The sequence below is a fragment of the Colias philodice genome, chromosome 25 (assembly GCF_061535455.1).
Source record: "Colias philodice isolate Cphi_HAF_F1 chromosome 25, ilColPhil1 Martin Lab GWU primary, whole genome shotgun sequence".
NCBI classification, from domain to species: domain Eukaryota; kingdom Metazoa; phylum Arthropoda; class Insecta; order Lepidoptera; family Pieridae; genus Colias; species Colias philodice.
Window position 1 is genome coordinate 7,833,018 of NC_143110.1, and position 19,702 is coordinate 7,852,719.

Below are 19,702 nucleotides of genomic sequence, written 5' to 3' on the forward strand. Positions count from 1 at the left end.
GTCTTCATAGCAGAACCAGAACTTGATTCTTCCAGCAACAATCTGATTTGATCATCGTTCATTTTGACATGAAGTATGGCCTAAAAAATTGGCCAAAATATAATTTAGAGCAACATTCATACATATATTTTACTATACATACTTCATAAAGAATTCAAAGTCTGTAAAAATATATAAATGTACAAAATATATAATATTAATACTTACACAAAAAGTTGCACCTATACTCGCGTCGGTCTCATGGACCGATTGGCGCCAAATGCTATGACACGTGAACTTCTGCCGACCACGCGACGTGCACTAAAATGAAGTTAGCCCCAAATCCGGAAACTAGCAAGGAACTCGACTTCACAGGATTTACCTGCATAAAAATAATTACGAAAATGTGTTTCGTCGGTCTCACAGACCAACGCGCGAGTATAGGAAGGTTAAAAAACGTAGCTTAAGAAACACAGCACATCACAGCGCAGTACAGCGCAGCATCGTTTAATTGTTAAAAAAACGTAGCTTAAGAAACACAGCACAGCACAACGCAGTACAGCGCAGCATAGCTCGATGTTGATTTGTCACCCGTAACCTCAGATATAGCCATATAGGTAATATACATCATACACAACTGATAGGTTAAAATTGACAACCCAAATTGGTTGAAACTTAAGAGCATTCCAATCTTGTATCCTTAATTTGAATAAATAAATTTTAAACAATTCCGTTACACATGAAACTATTTTACATAAAAAAGTAATAGGTATTTTTTCTTAGGAATAGTCGATTGGTGTTCATAATAAGATTTTTTTAATCAACTGTTTTGATATAAGTATGGCTAAGAATATTGTTTTTTTTTTGTAATCTGATGATGCTTTAGCTAACATCAAATTCTGTGTCATGATTACTTTCAATATTTTTCGATGTTCCTCATAGTTTCGGATTTCGTCTTCAATGCCCAGTTAAAAAAATCTCTGTTTCATTGAGGTATTATTACAACGTATAGAGAGGACACCAGTCACCACGAACAAAATGTGTGCGACCAGCGCGGCCGCGGCGGCGCGGGGCGGCTAGTGAGTTTGTAGATATTCTGCCTCTTATTACTTATAAATTAAAACCAATCAATGTTAAAACAAATAAATATTATTTATCTTATTAAAAAAATATGAATAAACTTATCAATTAAAACCAATCAATGTAAAAAAATTGGTTAGAGATGATTGACTCTAACTCGTGTTACAAATAGTGTAAGTAGTATGTCCTCTCTAGTAAGTAGTACATAGTAACTCAATGCTCTGTTTACTATATTATGTAAACTGTACTGTTGGTAACTACTGTTGGTAACTACTGTATTGTTCCTAATTCGAAGGTATTTTCTTATTGCTTTTAAGTTAGCCAGCTGAAAGAATGCATTTATTTTAAAGAAATGCTAAAAAATACAAGTTATGAAGATTAAATTAAATTTAAAAAGCGCCGTATTCCTAAAATGTATAAATATAAAATTTTAATGAAATAACGGGAAAAAAGTAATAATAGCTCAATGGGGAGAAAGTTGTTTTTTGGATTTCGAATTGCGAAGTTTTTAATTCTATTTCCTTTTTGAAAAGAGTAATACCTATTGATATTTTTTGTACTTACACAACGTTTAAAAATAATACCTTGTTCGAAATACTATATTATTAGGTACTAGGTATTTCTATAAATTCTAATTTTAAAGCAATTTAACAGAACGTAAACCGTTAAATAAATATAATATAAACAAATTAAATATTATACTTATAAATATTAATTATAAAAATGTATTATAAAAATACTTGACCTAGTGAACAAAAATGTATTCATAAAACAAAGTCATACAAATCATATTATACGGAACTCGTAGGATTGTGGGCGGTTCCTACATTTTCGAGTTAACAATGCACTATTTCTTTCTAATGCCATCGTTACCATGGGCTTCGTGCTTCGGTCACCAACACAGCTCGTGCGCATTCTACTTACGTTCCTGTCAATCACAAATTCAATTCAATACACAACACAAACACGACTATTATACCATTTCAATATACATTGCTAGCTTGAAAAACTTATTCATAATTTAACGACAAAATAAACCTGCAATGTATAACTCACAAATCGAATGTAACGGAGCCAATGCACCGTTGCGTTCAGAAACGTCAAACGAACTAAATTGGAATGCCTCAGTTCAACGCGCGCTCTTCTATGCACGGAACGCGTATTTTGTTTTCGCGCCAAAAGTTTTTCGACGGAAATTAATAAACCGCGAAAAATTGATACAGATAAAAGTAGTGTTTTGTTTTTTGAGACGAATAAATAACTTTGGTGTTAGTTGAATTGTGTGTGTTTTTGGAATAAATATGTAACAACGAAGGTAGGTTAATCGTTAACTCATAACTTACACGTTAGTTCTAATTAAGATAACATTCTTTTGCTTTGTTTAATACACCTTTTTGCGTTCACTAGTTTCGGTATGCCGACAGATGACATTTATAACGATAATAGTTTTTGTATCTTGTTGAAACAATGCAGCAATTTAAGTCTTGTTTTTGTGCTAGTTTTCTAAATACACTTCTAATACGTTTCATAATTTAAGGTTATATTCGATGTGACTGAACGGTAACGAATTGTTTTAGTGCTTAGACGATAAAACTTCATTTTTTGATAATAATTTTTAATTGATGTACCTACGATGATATTGAATTACGGTTAGATAGGTAATAATTAATATAAATAGGTACAAACTACAAAATTATTTAACTTATAAGCTCACACCACATACATTACACCGACATTATAAAATTAAAATAATAATAGGTATCTAGGTAGTTAGGTACACAATTACCCAAACAGTAGCAGCTGGGTACTGGATGTAGGTATTTTATTTTCTAGGCATACCTATATTAGTAAATTGTAGTAGGTGTGTAATGTGTATCTACCTTTTTTATACTTATAAATTATAATCATACATAGGTACTTACCTAGGTACCTTATGTCGCAGACAAATTGTATAATTTTGCCTATCAAACGGCGCGGTTGTCAAATTGCAAACGCCCGGCATTTGTTTCGTTCGACAGCTATAAAATCCAAACTAATTACTAATATATACCTACGTAGTATATTATTATTAGTCTTTGCTAATATTATACATAAATGCGAAAGTAACTCTGTCTGTCTGTCTGTTACTCAATCACGCCTTAACTACTGAACCAATTTGCATGAAATTTGGTAGAGATATTTTGATACCCGAGAAAGGACATAGGCTACTTTTTATCCCGGGAAATAGGATAGGTTTTATCCCGGAAATCCCACGGGAACGGGAACTACCTATGCGGGTTTTTCTTTGACTGCGCGGGCGAAGCTGCGGGTGGAAAGCTAGTATTCTATAAATAGACACAGAATTTTATTTTATTATTATAGGTATTCTTTACTAGGCTTTTTATCGATTTTCACATATGATAGGTAGGTAGATCGATCGACGATCTGCTTACAAAATCACTAGATAAAAACCAAATTATCCTAGAATACCTCCTGAAATAGGTAGGTAGTAAAAAGAAAACTATTCATAACATAAACATGTAAAACTTTACATTACCTTACCTACCTACTAAAAATAATTGAGTTTCCATGCTTACTTACTTAGAATAGGTACCTACTTACTACCTTCACAAACATACCTACCTACCATTATTTTAAAGCCGGCGCCAGACATGGGGATCAAAGTTTGAGCACACATTTTCAAAACTTCGATCAAACTTTATATGCACAAATGTATCCGGCTAGACTTGTATTTCAAATGATTTACGGGCACAGTTACCGCAAAGATGGCTCACAGAATAGACGACGATTTTGATGACTCCGTCAGACTGTTATATTTGAGTGCCTTTAATTTTTTTTTTGAAGTAGCTCAATAAATAATTCTATTACTGCGTCATTACCCCACTCCATTTTTGACGCTCAAAATACCACTCACAGATTAACTATTGCATACAACTACTCCGTTCAGCGGCGCACACGCAACAAGTGTGGCAGGGCGCACAAACTTTGAAGCAACTTTGAAGTTTGATTACTTTGATGTTCGCAGAAAAACCGACTCGACTCGGCAAACTTCAAATATGTGTTCAAACTTTGAACAAATAGGCAAATGTCAGTGCCACACTTCGCGACTTTGTAGGTATTTGCGTATTTGATCACATGTCTAGCGCCTGCATTAAACAAATAGTCACAAATACAATAATACACTTGCGCCTATAAATTATAATAATATCCATCACGTTTCCTATACCGTGCGCTATGCGACACAATTTTCCTGCTAATGTATGAATTTTCAGAGTTTTTCTTGCTTCTAATTTAACTTAATCAGTCATTTGCAATTCACGTGTCCGCATCAAGGTGAAATCATGTTTTTATAACTTGCTAGAATTCACATAAAAGTGTATTTGCCATTTGTGTCTGAAGACCTAAATACGATTGTAGTAATATGTACCTATGTTAAACTATAAAAAATAATCTTGTTAGCATAAGTATTAACTATATACCTAGCCGATTAATAAGTTAAGTTAACCCACTGCTAGTAAATAGTTCAGTATAATAATAAATAAATAACTTTATTGACATTAAAAAAATAGGTACAGCTTATATGTATATGAATCCATATAGGCTCCTGAATTAGTTAAATACTGTGTCTCAGGACTTCAGGAGCCAGTGGCTTCTCCAGTTCAGTATAGTTTTTATGTTGGCGGCTAAAAATATTTAGACAATTCGAAATAAAAAGAAAATATTAGAAGCTTAGTAGACAGGTAGTTATGGTCTGTTTGTTAGATCTAGAATTAAAAATATAGGTAAACAATTTTATTCGATACAATAATTGCTTCAAATAGGTAATTATTTATCTTGCCCATACGCAACGAATTTATTTGATCGTCTACAACCTATTTTGTATGCAAGTATCACATGAGCATAAGAAAATGTTGCTGGTAATATAAACGAATGTAATTTCGCATACATATAATATTATACTAACCATCCAAGCCTCGTAAATACCGACGAAGCGTAACATATTGTCACAGTATTACAATATTATTTCCTACAGTAAGGAATCGCCTTTGATGTCGCGCGATGCCGCCGCCAGCGTAGGTACTTACGCTGCCACACGAAAATACGCTAGGGTTGCAACAAATGGGAAATAAAACAATTGTGATTATTAATATTATGATGAAATAATTTATTCATAATTCATATGTACATTCAAAATAATTGCGATTATTAAATCTGATGTAATTATTTGTTCACAAATATATAATTACAGATATTGCACTGCTAAATATTATTTACGTGGACACTTTATTTTTGGATGTTCTTAATTGTATATTATAACATTTAACTAAGTAATGCATTCGCATTGGGATTTACAATGATTAGGAAATAATGAGGACAACATATACATAGCTTTGATTTTAATTCAACAGATACAATTAATACAATCTTTCTGAAATATTGTTTCCTTCTGGGATTTCAATGTAGATTTACATCCGTAAACGGAACAGTTTGTGCGCGCCATAATAGAATATGTAAGTACCTATGTATAATAAAATTATTACACAAAAAATACGACTGCGTCGTCCTTTCGCGATAGGTAAAGCAATCTCAGCGTGATTGCTTTACGCGGCCCGCGTCGCCCGACCCCCGCCAGTTCCCCTCCGTTTCTCTGCACAAGTACATTCGTCGCACTACTGTAGGATGGTAATACTGTGATATTGTTATGTTTTCTAGACACTTATATACCTATATTATCTGTAATTAAGACCGCCATTTTGCCTTCCTGTAATAAAAAACATACCATAGTCAACTTATAAACCACACATTTTAAGATCCTTTATTACACAAGAACCTCGGTTTACCTATTTCAGGCACATTAAATAAAAAAATTCTATTATGTATTAGCATAATTTAATCCGTAATCGCTACATTAAATTTAGAATACGCTTTCAGTCACTTGACTCTTTATAAGTGTTGTCTGAATTTTAATGTACTGTATCATCTTTTTGGGAATAAATGTGTTTCTATTGCACGCCTCATAGCGAAGCGTTGAGGTGGGTACTACTGTCACTTCGCGCAAAACATCTGATTTTTCAAACTTAAAATGTCTTTATGTATCATACATTGCACTTGTAAGATAATACATACACACACATATTAAGAAAAAACACTATTTTTAACGTTCATGATATTTTTGATGTCATTTTTGTTATTTAAACTAGTTAAAAAACAGTTTAAAAAAGTTCTGTCTTGGACGTCCGTGTGTCTGTATGTGCGGATCCTTTTTCTTGTTAACACGATAGCGACCGAAATACTTTACTAATCGAGTCTTTTTTTTTCTCTTACGCTTGAGTATGCTCAGGAATAGAACCCTTTCATTTTTCAGGGTCTGATTCGATGTGGTTTAATTGTTATTAAATAAACAAAAATAATAATTAATAAATATTTATTAAAAAAAAATTATGAGGCGTGCACTTTTGGATTTTCCAAATTATTCTGTTCTATATTGTGTTAACAGAATTTATTTAAATTCCTAGCCACAAATGGGACAAACAAATATATTACCTTGTTTACCTATCTTACTAGATTTCCGCCCGCGTAACTATATCAGCAAAACCATCGTAGTTCCACTGGGATTTCCGGTATAAAACTTTCATCAAAATCGGTTCGGTGGATGAGGCGTGAAGAAGACTGAAAGACCTATATTTCCTAATAAAAGGACGTCCCAATAACCGCACACACACTAACACAAACAAAGCCTTCCAATAAACATACTAATAATTTAATCTACTTAACCATAGCGTTAAGTAGATTCTGAATTATATAGAACTAACGTATTTCTACGTATTCCATTCGGTTCCAAGGGGATAATTGTTGAAGCCATTCAATTGTTCTACAATTATTACCGAAGCCTTTCGTTCTCATTCGTTACTTTAATCTGTATTTAGTTTACTTTCCGTTGTATTATAAGCCTATACGCTACAATATACAAATGGATATTATTTCAAATGTGTAAGTACAGAATTTCTTGCTAGCTGCTTTCCGAACCGGCGGAAAAGTCTATATGCATTATGATTCAAAACCGTTACCAAAAGGTGTCCAGTTCAATAACTAACAGTTTGAGCTTGAATATAAGTTGACAAGTCTACTTGCTAAAAACTGCAGCAACAAAACCGGTTACTCAAAGTAATTTCTATGCATTATGATGATTTAGAAGTGATACTTAAAGGAGCTTAAATCGTAAAGTAGTAGTTTGTGTTGAACTTACTTACTAGTAAGTCTACTTGCTGAAAAAAAGAAAAGCAAACGTGCTCAAACAAAAGTATATGTCCATTCTACTTGGCTAAAGACCGCACAAACAGCCAAACGCAGAAACATATCCCAGCAAAACATAATTATCATAATTCATAACCGCAAGGAACTAACATACAAGCTTTCCACTCAAGGCAATGGAAAGCTCGCATAGTTCCTATTGTCATGGGATTTCTGGGATAAAACCTACCTATATGTAGTTTTAGACTGTATTCGTACCAAAATTCATCTAAAGTTCAGTAGTGTGAAGAAGAGACAGACAGACAGAGTTACTTTCGCATTTATAATATTAGGATACTACTTACCTTATCCTTAATCAAAGTACAAACCTTAGTCCTGTATCAGCCATCCCAACGTTACGGGAAGTTCCTAGGTAATAAGAAGAGCGCCTTGGTCACGGCCAGCGCACCGACCTTGCTGTGACCTTGGTGTTTCCTCTTCACGCCGTGTTTGTAATCGCTAGCCGATAACGTTTGAATTTGGATGTAAGTAATATAATTTAAATGAATAATAACATTTCAAAGTACAATGTGTACAATGTACATGTCTGCTTGCAGGATGTTACGAATTTACGAAATTTTGTTGGTATTGATCACATCGCCACTTTTAAATATGCAAGTTTAACTGCCTTTAAAAATGAATAATAAACTACTAGTACAGACATAGTACAAGGTCGTAAGAGTAACATGAAAAGAAAATGTGGGTAATTGAAAAAAACAAAAAAGTTGCGAGCAATACTGCGCAATAGTCATTATTGTTTATGTATTTATCGCAAATTCTCAATTATAAACACGTGTCGAGAAATAAATATATTTAGATCAGTACTTACATAACTGCTATGTAAACTAAGTAATGTCGAATAACCTTGACTTTGTTGTTGTACAAAATTACCACTTTTCGTACATGATGGTACGTAATGCCTCATTACAATGGAATAATACCTATAGTTATGTTGTATTGTATTTGTGTAGATAAGTTAAATAATTTTAGTTAAATGATTTTTGAAAATTGAAGTAGGTACTTACATGATATGAATAACAGTTATTATTATCTTGGGAGCCTGGGGTCACTTTACTGGACTAGGTACTACAACATTAACACATCATAAATTATCAAATATATTCTCTAAATAACATAGTTGATAGTGCTATTAATCCATCAGGCCCCGGAATCACAGACACAATAGAAAATCTATTGTGCCGCGGTCGGATCTGGCCGTTCGGGGCTCAATGGCTTAAAATATCAAAATTGAAGTGAGTTCTAGGTATGATATCGCGTAAAAATATGAAGGCTGAAGCAGTTGTTACATAGCTATAGTGGTAAAGATCACTGACTTCAATCAAAAGCTCGTGAGTACTTACGAATGGATTTGCAGTAAAATTAAATTGAAAATATCAATTTATCACGCAATGCACCTGACCTAGGTATATCCTTCAGCTTCACAGATTGGAATTACAATCTACAGGAAATCATCTTGATGCAACCAGAAGCACTTCCATTTTCCATCCATCAGGAAAATTATGGTTCAGCCAAGTTAGATTTGATAAGCGATTAGAACAATATACATAGCAGTTTCGAATAAGGATAATGTTTTAGGGCCGATTTTTCACCGTACCTATTACATGATAATATTAAAATTTCACCTGTAAACTGTCAAATACGGGCAATTATAAGGAATGTTAGTTTAATAGGCCGATTTTTCAATGCTTGGTTAAAACTTATCCGTCCAAATTAGAAGACATTTTTAAAATGGTAGTTTTATACATTATTCGACGAATAAGTTTTAACCAAGGATTGAAAAATCAGCCCTAATACTGTGGTTTAATACGTTATTCGACGAATAAGTTTTAACTAAGGATTGAAAAATCAGCCCTTATTCGAATAACTTCTATGAACTGTCTGAATAGTGATTTTATACACGTCGAGAATTTATTTCATGAGAGTCATTGTAGTAAAGTTATTTTCTTCAGACGTCAGATGCTCTTAAAACGACGCCTTATAAAATTAGCAATTTTATCGCTTTATAAAAATAAACTCGATCCAATAAACGTATAACAAAACAATAAACATTACAATGCCAGAATAAAAATGTCCTCATAAATTACATACAGACAAAATGGCTGCCATTAAACTGTTATGAGGCATCATAAAAATTAAGTGCTGCGAGTACCATCTCAGGTGTTATTTAAATATTCAAAAATGTACTATGGCCTATGCCATATATTTTGTCCCTAACAACAATTTTTCTCTTTTTGGAAAGTCGTTTTTTTTACATAGATAATATTATGAACTAGGTAGGTGAACCTATAGCGAGACGTTGCATATTACATATTTCATATTTGTAATTTGATTTTTTGCAGTGAAACTTATTTGGGCACGTTGAGAGTAAAATGTCAAAGTCGCGTTATGGCAATACCGTCACGTCATGGACGTTAGTTTGAATCTTGCCAAAGAAGTTTTCCCAAATCCCATTGTACTTAATAAAATCGATATTATTTGACCTCAGGAAACACGTAACAATGTATATATTCGAATTCACCGTCCAAACGAGGGGTTCACTGATAGATTTTCGTCACAAGTACGTGATCAGACATCCATAATCTACCAGACCGAGACGTTTTTTTATAATTTTCCGTATAGTTATAATACTGAAGCGTTAAAAACTGAACCAATATTGATCGAAACTTGCAGTTTTTAGTAATAAATACAGCCCCTTCTATGAGTACGCTTTTAATTGGGATTGAAACATATAAAATACAGCCTATAATAAGTAATACAGAAGCTTTCTAGCTTAAAGCATTGAACATTTTTAATAAAGTTTTGTAGAAGACCTTCAAAAGATTAATAACGTCCTGTATCCCGTAGAATCTAAGCGCAGATTTTTTGTGATTTCCGTTTTAAACGGTTAAAAACCCTTTATTCTGTCCAATGAAGCGCGCATAAGCTCCCGTGAGTACCAGGACACCATAGAAATACAGGAAGCGGGCATAGGTACGTGCTATGCGTCATACATTCGTAGGGGTGTGGAGAATGGAAAAGGGCCTTTTATAAAACTTCTTTTATACCCATAATAATAATAAAGTGCAAATTGCAGCGTATTTGTAAACGCTAACGAAGGTTGTAATACTTCGTTTTATATGGATTATATAAAGTTACAATTTAGTTAATCTAAAATTAATTAAAGTTTTAAATTATGTTATAAATTGAATACCTACATTAACTTGACTACGCAGACTGAACATAATGTTTTTGTGACATCGAACAAGTTGTGTTTAACCTTCCTAGGTTTAAATAAGACATTTTTTGGGTCAAAAATTAACAACAGTCTCAGAGACTTTACTCTATTTAAAAACTTCATCGCTAAAATATAAAATCTCGACGAGTTTTAATCGCGATTATTACTTTAAAAAATACTTAAAAAATCCATTTTTCTCGGCAATATTAACTTTCTACTTGTGAAAGTATTTACAAAATTAGTCCAATTTCTGACTTTACCGATTTGAAATATAATTTTAGATATCATTTACGTCGTCGTTTCTTAACTACCTAATTCATAACAAGCGTGGATACAGACAGACAGCCGACAGGTTAATTAAACGTCAGTTTAAATAATGTAATTGTTTTATACGTCGTCAAGTCTTTTATTACTGAATAACGTTAAATCAAACGCCAGCAAATTTTAATTGCGCAGTTGCCAATAAACATTGTGATTATGGATAATAATAGGGCACAATAAAGTACCTAAGCTTGTACAAATAGTAATAACAGTTACGTGCACAATCTACAAATTAAAGTGTCGGTCAGAATAAACAATTTAATATCATAGAAACTAATACAAAAGAGATTTTACCATGTACCTACATTGTACGTAGATCTCTCGATCCCGTAAAAAATTTAAGAATTGATTCTCTAGGTGATTTCTTTTGCATTATGCATTCAACTTCAATTATAGATATTGTATGTATAAAAAATCATCCTTTTTAATTCAGCATATACAATATAGTCCACTATACATTAGATGTTGAATATACAATTAAATTTACTTCTTAAATATTATATTTCTTACCAACCTACTGCATTAGTCGTTTAGTATAAAATATTAATTAAAAATTCTAAAACTCCTTTCGACAACCCTATTCCACCACCACTCTATCCATCCCGCTTGCACCCATGCAAACTATCTCGCTCGCACATAACTGTCCAGTCACAGGTGATCGCTCAAACAATTTCTTATCGCATAAAAGTGCATAATTCAATAATGATAAATTATATTAATGTCGAATGGAAACTGTTTCATTGGGGTAAACCGTTATTGTATGATATTTAGGTTAGGTTACTGTATTTTTTTTAATTTGAATTTTTATTTTTTAAATAAAAAACTAGCCGCTAGTTCGGTTTGATCTGTAAACCTAATAATATATAGCATTTGTTACTCGGTAAAGATGTATTTGATGACTCCTAATGATTTAAATTTTAAATAAACAAAGAAAAATCAAAATGTTATTATCATTCTTAAATTTGCTTCGACCGGTGATCTCACGACCTCCAGCACGATACCAATGTTAAATTTGTTGTTCCTACAAAATATCGATACTTTTTGCGGGTAGGCCTAATCTAAAATAACCTACATATGCATTAGGAGGTTCTGACAAAATAGTTCCTGTCGAAAATTTACTATAACTACATTGAGATAATATTACTACGTATGGAGGAGACACCACGAACAAAATCTGTGCGCCATTTTTTTGCTGTAACTAAGTTTTAAAAATTATTATCTAGTAAGGTACTTACCGATGAAAGTTATTCCTTTGCACTTTTCCGTATTACTTGTGCAATATCGTAACACACACGAAGGAGGTATATTTGATGCGTTTCACTTTAAAACCATTAAAAAAAACGGAACATACGTGATGTAGGCGGTGTCGTCTCCATATTAATTTTATCTCAATGTATAACTATAATATCATCTGTGCCATAATAAACAGACAGATATATGTATTGAAAAAACATCAAGTGTGTTTTAGGTACCGTTATCATGAAATCTACTTTCATTGACACATGAAAATAAAAATTCTAATTTTTATTTAAAATCTTTATTTCTCAGAGATTTTTCAATTTTGCAGAGTGCTCACCTTCATGCTTAGTTTAGAATAACAAAGAGAATTAATTCTATTTATCAGTCTAAGTACCTTTAGATAATATTCAATAATTTATATTTGAACAATGTTATTACGAAGGTGTAAGAATGTGATTATTAATTTATTATACACCCAAAGTCTGCCTACTTAAATCATAGACAATTAGTATCTAAACACTATAAACAATAGAATTAATAATACATTTAGCTCAAGGTTATTACGAAGGCTTTGTGTTGGATAAAAACATCAATTCGGGTAACAGGAAATTGGCTTTTTGAAGATAACAGTTTTTGCGTACTGGAAATAACATGCCAAAATAAATGAGCTGCATTTCATTTCTTTAAAGATTTTTAAACAGTGATTTTCTTCGACGTGTCGTGACGAAATGTTTTATTCAAAGAATTTTCTTCGTTTGAGTTTTCGGGGAAACGACTTTTTAATTAAGGTCTTTGGTTCAGCCTGTGGCTTAAAAATGGAATACTTATATTAGGTATGATTAAAGTTATCTTTAAGTTAGAAACTCTAAAACTCTATGATGTGAATCGACAAATTTTGTTTACGATACCTATGTTTCAATTCCTATAATAAATCTGCTTCATTAGAAGCAGATTGATTCTAAAAATAAGTCGACAGTTATAAAACCCGATTGGTGTTTGCATAATCGTGGATATTTTAATGTTGTTAGTGTATTTAAGTCTAAACTTTTAAACACCTACCTACCCTACACCTACTACACCTAAATATTAAAAAAAGGAATGATTATTTATTTATTTAACAATTTCGCTCAAAAACTGCTCTACTTATTTTAAACAAACATTTTAGTAAGCTCCATCTCTGTTCTCTGCCGAGTAACATAGTTTCTAGGTTATTTTTTTAAATTTTAACCTTTGTAAACCCGGGCGAAGCCACGGCAAGCGTTTAGTTTTTAATTTATTCGTATACAATGCGAGAGAATCCACACACTGTTGCAACACATAATAAACATCAAGACTCAAGCCATGATTAAATAATTAGCTATATATATACTTAGTAAAAATCGATCCAAATGTTTCAACCGAACTTCCAAAGGTCAACGTAACTTTCAAAGCCATAAAATGATTAAATAACTGGCATAATATGCAGAATTGAAATAACATTCCGGGATCGACCACGCGTCTATTATCAACCGCTATCGCCAGTTAGCTGGAACGAATCGTGCTACATACATACATATTACATACATACATACATACGTACAATCAGATACCGTTCTACTATGTTGTAGAGTACTGGATGTGGCACTGAAAAATATCCTATCCCACTAATATTATAAATGCGAAAGTTTGTGTGGATGGATGTATGTGTACATGTAAGTTTGGTACTCTTTCACGCAAATACTACTGAACCGATTACAATGAAAAGCACACATATCCGGTACCGGTAACTTGGATTAACACATAGGATAGGTTTTATCCCGGAATATCCCATGGGAATGGGAACTATGCGGGTTTTTCTTTGAAAACGCGGGTGAAGCCGCGGGCAGATAGCTAGTTACTAATACTACTACGAATTTCTTGTCGTCCCCTCTATGTAGAAATATAGAGAAAAAATAGAAAAAAAAGAAACTTCGATCAGAAAGAACAGCATTTTTCGAGTCAGCTTATGTATGGTATACCATAGGTACATAAGCTGACATTCTCTGCTCAAACATTTATTTATTCAATTAGACTTCTTTTAAAAGCACTTTTGAATCGTCATAACGTATTTTTACCATTTACCACCGATTATAACATAGGATCTGCATACTCGATGTAACTAAACTGTTCGAAAAGTCAGGATAAATTATAAAATGAACTAATCGTATATTATATTATTCCTCCAAAACTTTTAAGCTATTGCATAGCTTCTATCGCGGGCCTTGAGCGCGGGGACCGAATCCAGAAATTGCGTAACGAAAAGCCTCACGCTCCCCACTCCGACGAGCACGGAGGTGTGGCTTGAAGGCATGCTATGCAATAGCTTTACCGCGGCAGTCCCCGAGTGCCACACGTCTTTTTAATTTCTCAATGTATCTAGATAGATAGAATAAGTACTCTCGTATAATCAAATAGAGAAAAATGGTAGTCGAAGCCTTAACTGCCCAATGTCCATCCACAGCTTTACATCCATGTAACTTCTCCATTTATGAATATTAATTCACACTTCCTGAGATGGCAGCGGAATAATTTATTATTTAACCGGCTATTACCCCGCTCTGTAGCTTATGGTAGACGGTAGTATCATGTGATTGGTTAACAATTTACGTAAAGAGTACATATTATGAAGTTCTACAAAATATCATTATTTTAGAGATAGGTAGATACTAAATAATTTAGCACCAACACTATAAATAATAAGTTACCAAATATATAGGGATTTTCATTAAGCACGGGTAGATGTTTTCAGCTTGTGGTGGCCACCTCCTGTGAGTGACATCTACTAAAAATATATTTTATTGTTCAGCCAAGTATGCCATTTTACTATGCCAAGTTACACGAAAAAACATCAGGCATAAACATCTACCCGTGCTTAATAAAAACCCTATATATTTGGTAAGTTATTATTTTTAGTGTTGGTGCTAAATTATTTAGTAAGCATTTATCATTTTTATTTTTGTCAATTTTTTATTAGGTAAAATTACTTAAAATCAAAATAGATAGATCCTACCCCAAAACTACAAGAAAGATGACAATATCCAAATAACTGGTCACATGCACCGAAAAATATAACGCTACTCTCTTAATTTACATAATTCAAGATCTAAAAATCAAATTCTAACACTACGAACTAAATTCCTAATCGGTAATGTGATTATAAACCTACTAGAAGGCATCATTAAACTGCGTCACACCAATTCGGAAGCAATTAATATTCTACCAACGGAAATTCCTAAAGATAAGGAATACGGGAAAATGATCAGCCTTGTGATTATATGGCCTTCTCGCTCAACATATAAATCGATCGATGACTAAAACAATTAGACGAAATAGGTATAGGTATCTGAAAACATTATGCCTTAAAATTTGTTATGCTTAATTTTATTTCCATCTATATTCTAAAATAATTTTTGCAGTTACCTATCTAAAAAAAATCGGGTAATTTCGAAGTTTAAAACCAAAAAGCGAAAGACATACGTATGAAATCCATCGGTTAATTTTTATTAAGTATAGTTTATTTGTTACAGAGATTATTTCAAATCTAATTATTAATCTATACTAATATTATAAAGCTGAAGAGTTTGTTTGTTTGAACGCGCTAATCTCGGGAACTACTGGTCCGATTTGAAAAATTCTTTCGGTGTTAGATAGCCCATTTATCGAGGAAGGTTATCCATACTAATATTATAAATGCGAAAGTAACTCTGTCTGTCTGTCTGTCTGTTACTCAATCACGCCTAAACTACTGAACCAATTTTCATGAAATTTGGTATGGAGATATTTTGATACCCGAGAAAGGACATAGGCTACTTTTTATCCCGGGAAAATGACGCAATCCCGGAAATCCCACGGGAACGGGAACTATGCGGGTTTTTCTTTGACTGCGCGGGCGAAGCCGCGGGCGGAAACCTAGTAGGCTATATATCATCACGCTACGACCAACAGGGGTGGAGCCACGGGGGTGAAACCGCGCGGAGCAGCTAGTAAACCATATATTTTTGAATAGTATTTTTATCAATTGTGTTAGTTTGTAGTTAGTTGTATCTAAGTTATAAATTTTCTATTAAATTTATATGGACAGTATCTCATAACTATAATTATAGATATATTGCTATCAAATCGCTAGAAGCCGAAACATAATATTCAAATAATACTTTGATTCTAATATTGAATTAATTAACATGTCGGTACATTGAAGTCACGATTTCATGAAGATATTTTTTGTAGTGAACTTAAAATGTACCGCAAAAACAAAACTGATACCTACTTCCTACTTTTGTACCTTACTTTAAAATTAACGCTCGAGTCATATATTTTTCAAGTCGAATTGAGAACCTCCTCCTTTTTTTGAAGTCGTCTAATAAGTTAAGTACCAATTTTCTTAATGTGAAGTCCCGTGTCCCCTTGTGGGGTATGGGGCAGATGCATTATATATGTCGCGGTCATCTAGTTGAATTTCCTATTTGATTGAATGACTAGCGCCTTCATTGAATGACGGCATTTAATTGAATAACTAGGCCGATTTAACAAGCGTCACTTATTAACATTAATATGTTATGAGATTTTTTAACTTGCTAGGAATCGAACACAAAATATACTAAGAATGTGATTTTAATTTCTTATGATTAAAGCCACATTAAAGCAGTAGTAGGTTTAAAGATTTTTACAGACAAACTTTATTTTCACGATTATGTAACTACTTTTTAGTTAAATTACATAAGACAAAGAGAAATTCGAGTGCTAGACAGTTTTAATTTAAATGAATATCACGCTAAAAGTATTTAATTGTTATGAGCATAATCAAAAATAAATTAATTAAATGTAAATAGGTATAATTACGTGTCTTTCTCTTGTCACTCTCACTTCACAGTGCTCATGTTAGGTCTAATTACTCTATTCACAGAATAATCGTACATACCTATCTCAAATCTAACTACTCTGTGGTAGTAAATAGTAAACTACTTTATATCCATTCAGAAGCACTTTTAGAAGTCTAATTCGGTAAATAAACGTTTGAGTTGAGCCTTGATTTTCAAAACTGCACAGCCCCCCTAGACAAGTGGCTTTCTATTAGCGTAAAGTTCAATAGAATAGATTATGAATGTATGAGATTGACGTTTGATTACGACGACGACGACGATTGATTACGTCAATCTCATACATTCATAATCTATTCTATTGAACTTTACGCTAATAGAAAGCCACTTGTCTAGGGGCGCAGATCATGTCTAGTCTATAAGTTTTTTGAAGCGCATAATTTTGATATCTATGGCCTCGGATCAAGAATTATCTATGTCTATGATGAAGTCGGTTAAAAATTATAACTGTTTAATTTCGAATGTATAAAAAGAGTGCATTGGATTTACGTAAAGTTTATTCAATATTCTATAGATCCGAGCTTGAAATACATAAGAATGATTTGATTATGCGTTTGTTTTTTGAATGAATGGGCTTCGAAACTACTGGACCGATATTCAGAACAATTATATTCCCTAGTCCCTACATTATTCCTGACTGATTTATTGGCTATAATTTTATAGTGTTTCAATCCCAGGTCAAATCGTAGCTACACAATCATTTTGATAACCTTTTAGTCAACTAGAGCCCAGTCTAGAGAGAGTTTCAGAGCTTGTATTATGATAGATCAAACGTTTTAACCAACTCGGGCTAGTATTATAGATTAGTTCACAGGTTTCAAGGAACAGTGGATATCTGTAATTGAATAGAACATAACAACATTACGACTAATTCCAACCTTGAACGGACCGGCCTCGCTGGAAGTTAGAGGAATTGGAGCATGATGCTACAGTTGTGTTTGGAAATTGACATTTTAAAATCCTGAAAAATACGGGTGTGTATTTCTATAAATCATAGACACATACACCATTCTAATAACAATATAGATAATATCTATATCTATACTTTTAGGAACAGAGCAACAGGTAATAGAATGTGTGTCTGATCTAACAGTTTCGTGATAAGCTAAAGTAAATAGTATGCACCTATAAAAAAGACATATGTAAAAATAAATGACTTACCATTATTCATTACTGGAACTATAAACCAGATCGTAATCCCATTCACAACGATACGTAAACAAAACAAAATATTGATACAACCGGCTTCCTCATAAAGTGACAATGTGATTGATTTGATAAATATCCTGTAAGGTTTCCTGTAAAGAACATTGAATGCTTTGTTGTGTGTTGTTTAATTTAAGTTCAAATTTAGCTAACTATTTTATAAATGAGGGAGTAATGAGTTTTTTTGGTGGTTTGGTGTTTTAATTACGTAACTTTTGAATACGGGCTTCTCATAAATTCACTCTCTGAATTTTATTTTGCTATGCTTATGAGATACGACATTTTCGATGCAACTCATTTTTTTTTATTGAATTAACTTTTAGAAGGCAAACAAACATAATTATGTTTTAAATTGTAATTTATGCAAATTATTCATTATTTAGTATTTGTTTAAATTAAACACGATTTTCAAGCTTTATCACTATTATTTATAAAATACAAAAGGAACACTTGAAAATTGGCTCAACCAAAGTCAGTAAAAACTGAAGCATTTAAAATATCTTCATACGTATTATTTAATATTTCCCAGTCACCATTCAATTTGTCAACTTTCCCCTACTTCCTACAACACTTTTCTCCAACATGCGCGCACGCAGTGTGACGTGTTATTACCACCCTCTTACTGATCATTATTAAATATCACTTGCTGTTTTTTATAATCATATGTTATTGTACATTTCTATAATACGATAGTCTTAGGTACTAGAGAACCTGCTAACGGGTCTGCGGACGCGGTTCTACCGAATACCCGCGGCCCCGTCAATAAAGCGGCACGGCGGAACACAGTGGAGTTTAGTCGGTAGGACCCTGCACTCAGCAGGGTGAGTCCGACATAACCCAGGGCTCTTCCCCCGAGTGCCCTGGGTATGCCTAAATGCATTCTCCACTATAAAAAAAAGGTACTAGAGAACCTAAAAACAATTTTAATTTGATCATGTTGGTAGATAATTAATTTATTTGTATGACTAACCTTAGAAATTAAAGAATACTTGTAGATACTTACTCTATGTATATGAAATTGGATATATTTTACACTCTGCAGTACATGTATGTGTTTAGTGATTACCGACTTTCTCGTTTTTAACCGCCTTCAAAAAAAAGGAGGAGGTTATCAATTCGGCCGGTATATAATAGGTAGATATCATTTTTTTTCAAAATCGGAAATCTTATTTTCTGTAGTATTGAACAAAACCTGATAACAAAAAAATAATAAAAAACCATACGCTTTAAAACATCCGATTTTGTAAAACCATACCAACCGTTGATAAATTTAGGATGACTCGCTTACACATTTAGATGACGCGTCTGCTTCTTTGCTTACCTGTGTCTTATATTATGTCGTAAATAAGGCTGAGTAAGGGCTGCAGGAACTTATTCATACTACATATGACTCATAAATTAACTGGTTCTTCATTAGTGGTGCAATAAATTCTTATAGCGCATTGACCTTACCTGC

General features: G+C 32.9%; 1 protein-coding gene across 1 annotated transcript in view; it reads left to right on the forward strand.

Moving 5' to 3' along the window:
* The first annotated feature begins 2,189 nt into the window (after window positions 1-2,189).
* The window catches only part of Rhp (GTP-Rho-binding protein rhophilin), an 82,746-nt gene continuing 65,233 nt past the window's right edge, over window positions 2,190-19,702 (forward strand). Inside the window, exon 1 of the mRNA XM_089710912.1 lies at window positions 2,190-2,374. The gene's annotated coding sequence lies outside the window, so the exon portion shown is untranslated. The remainder of the gene's footprint in view (window positions 2,375-19,702) is intronic.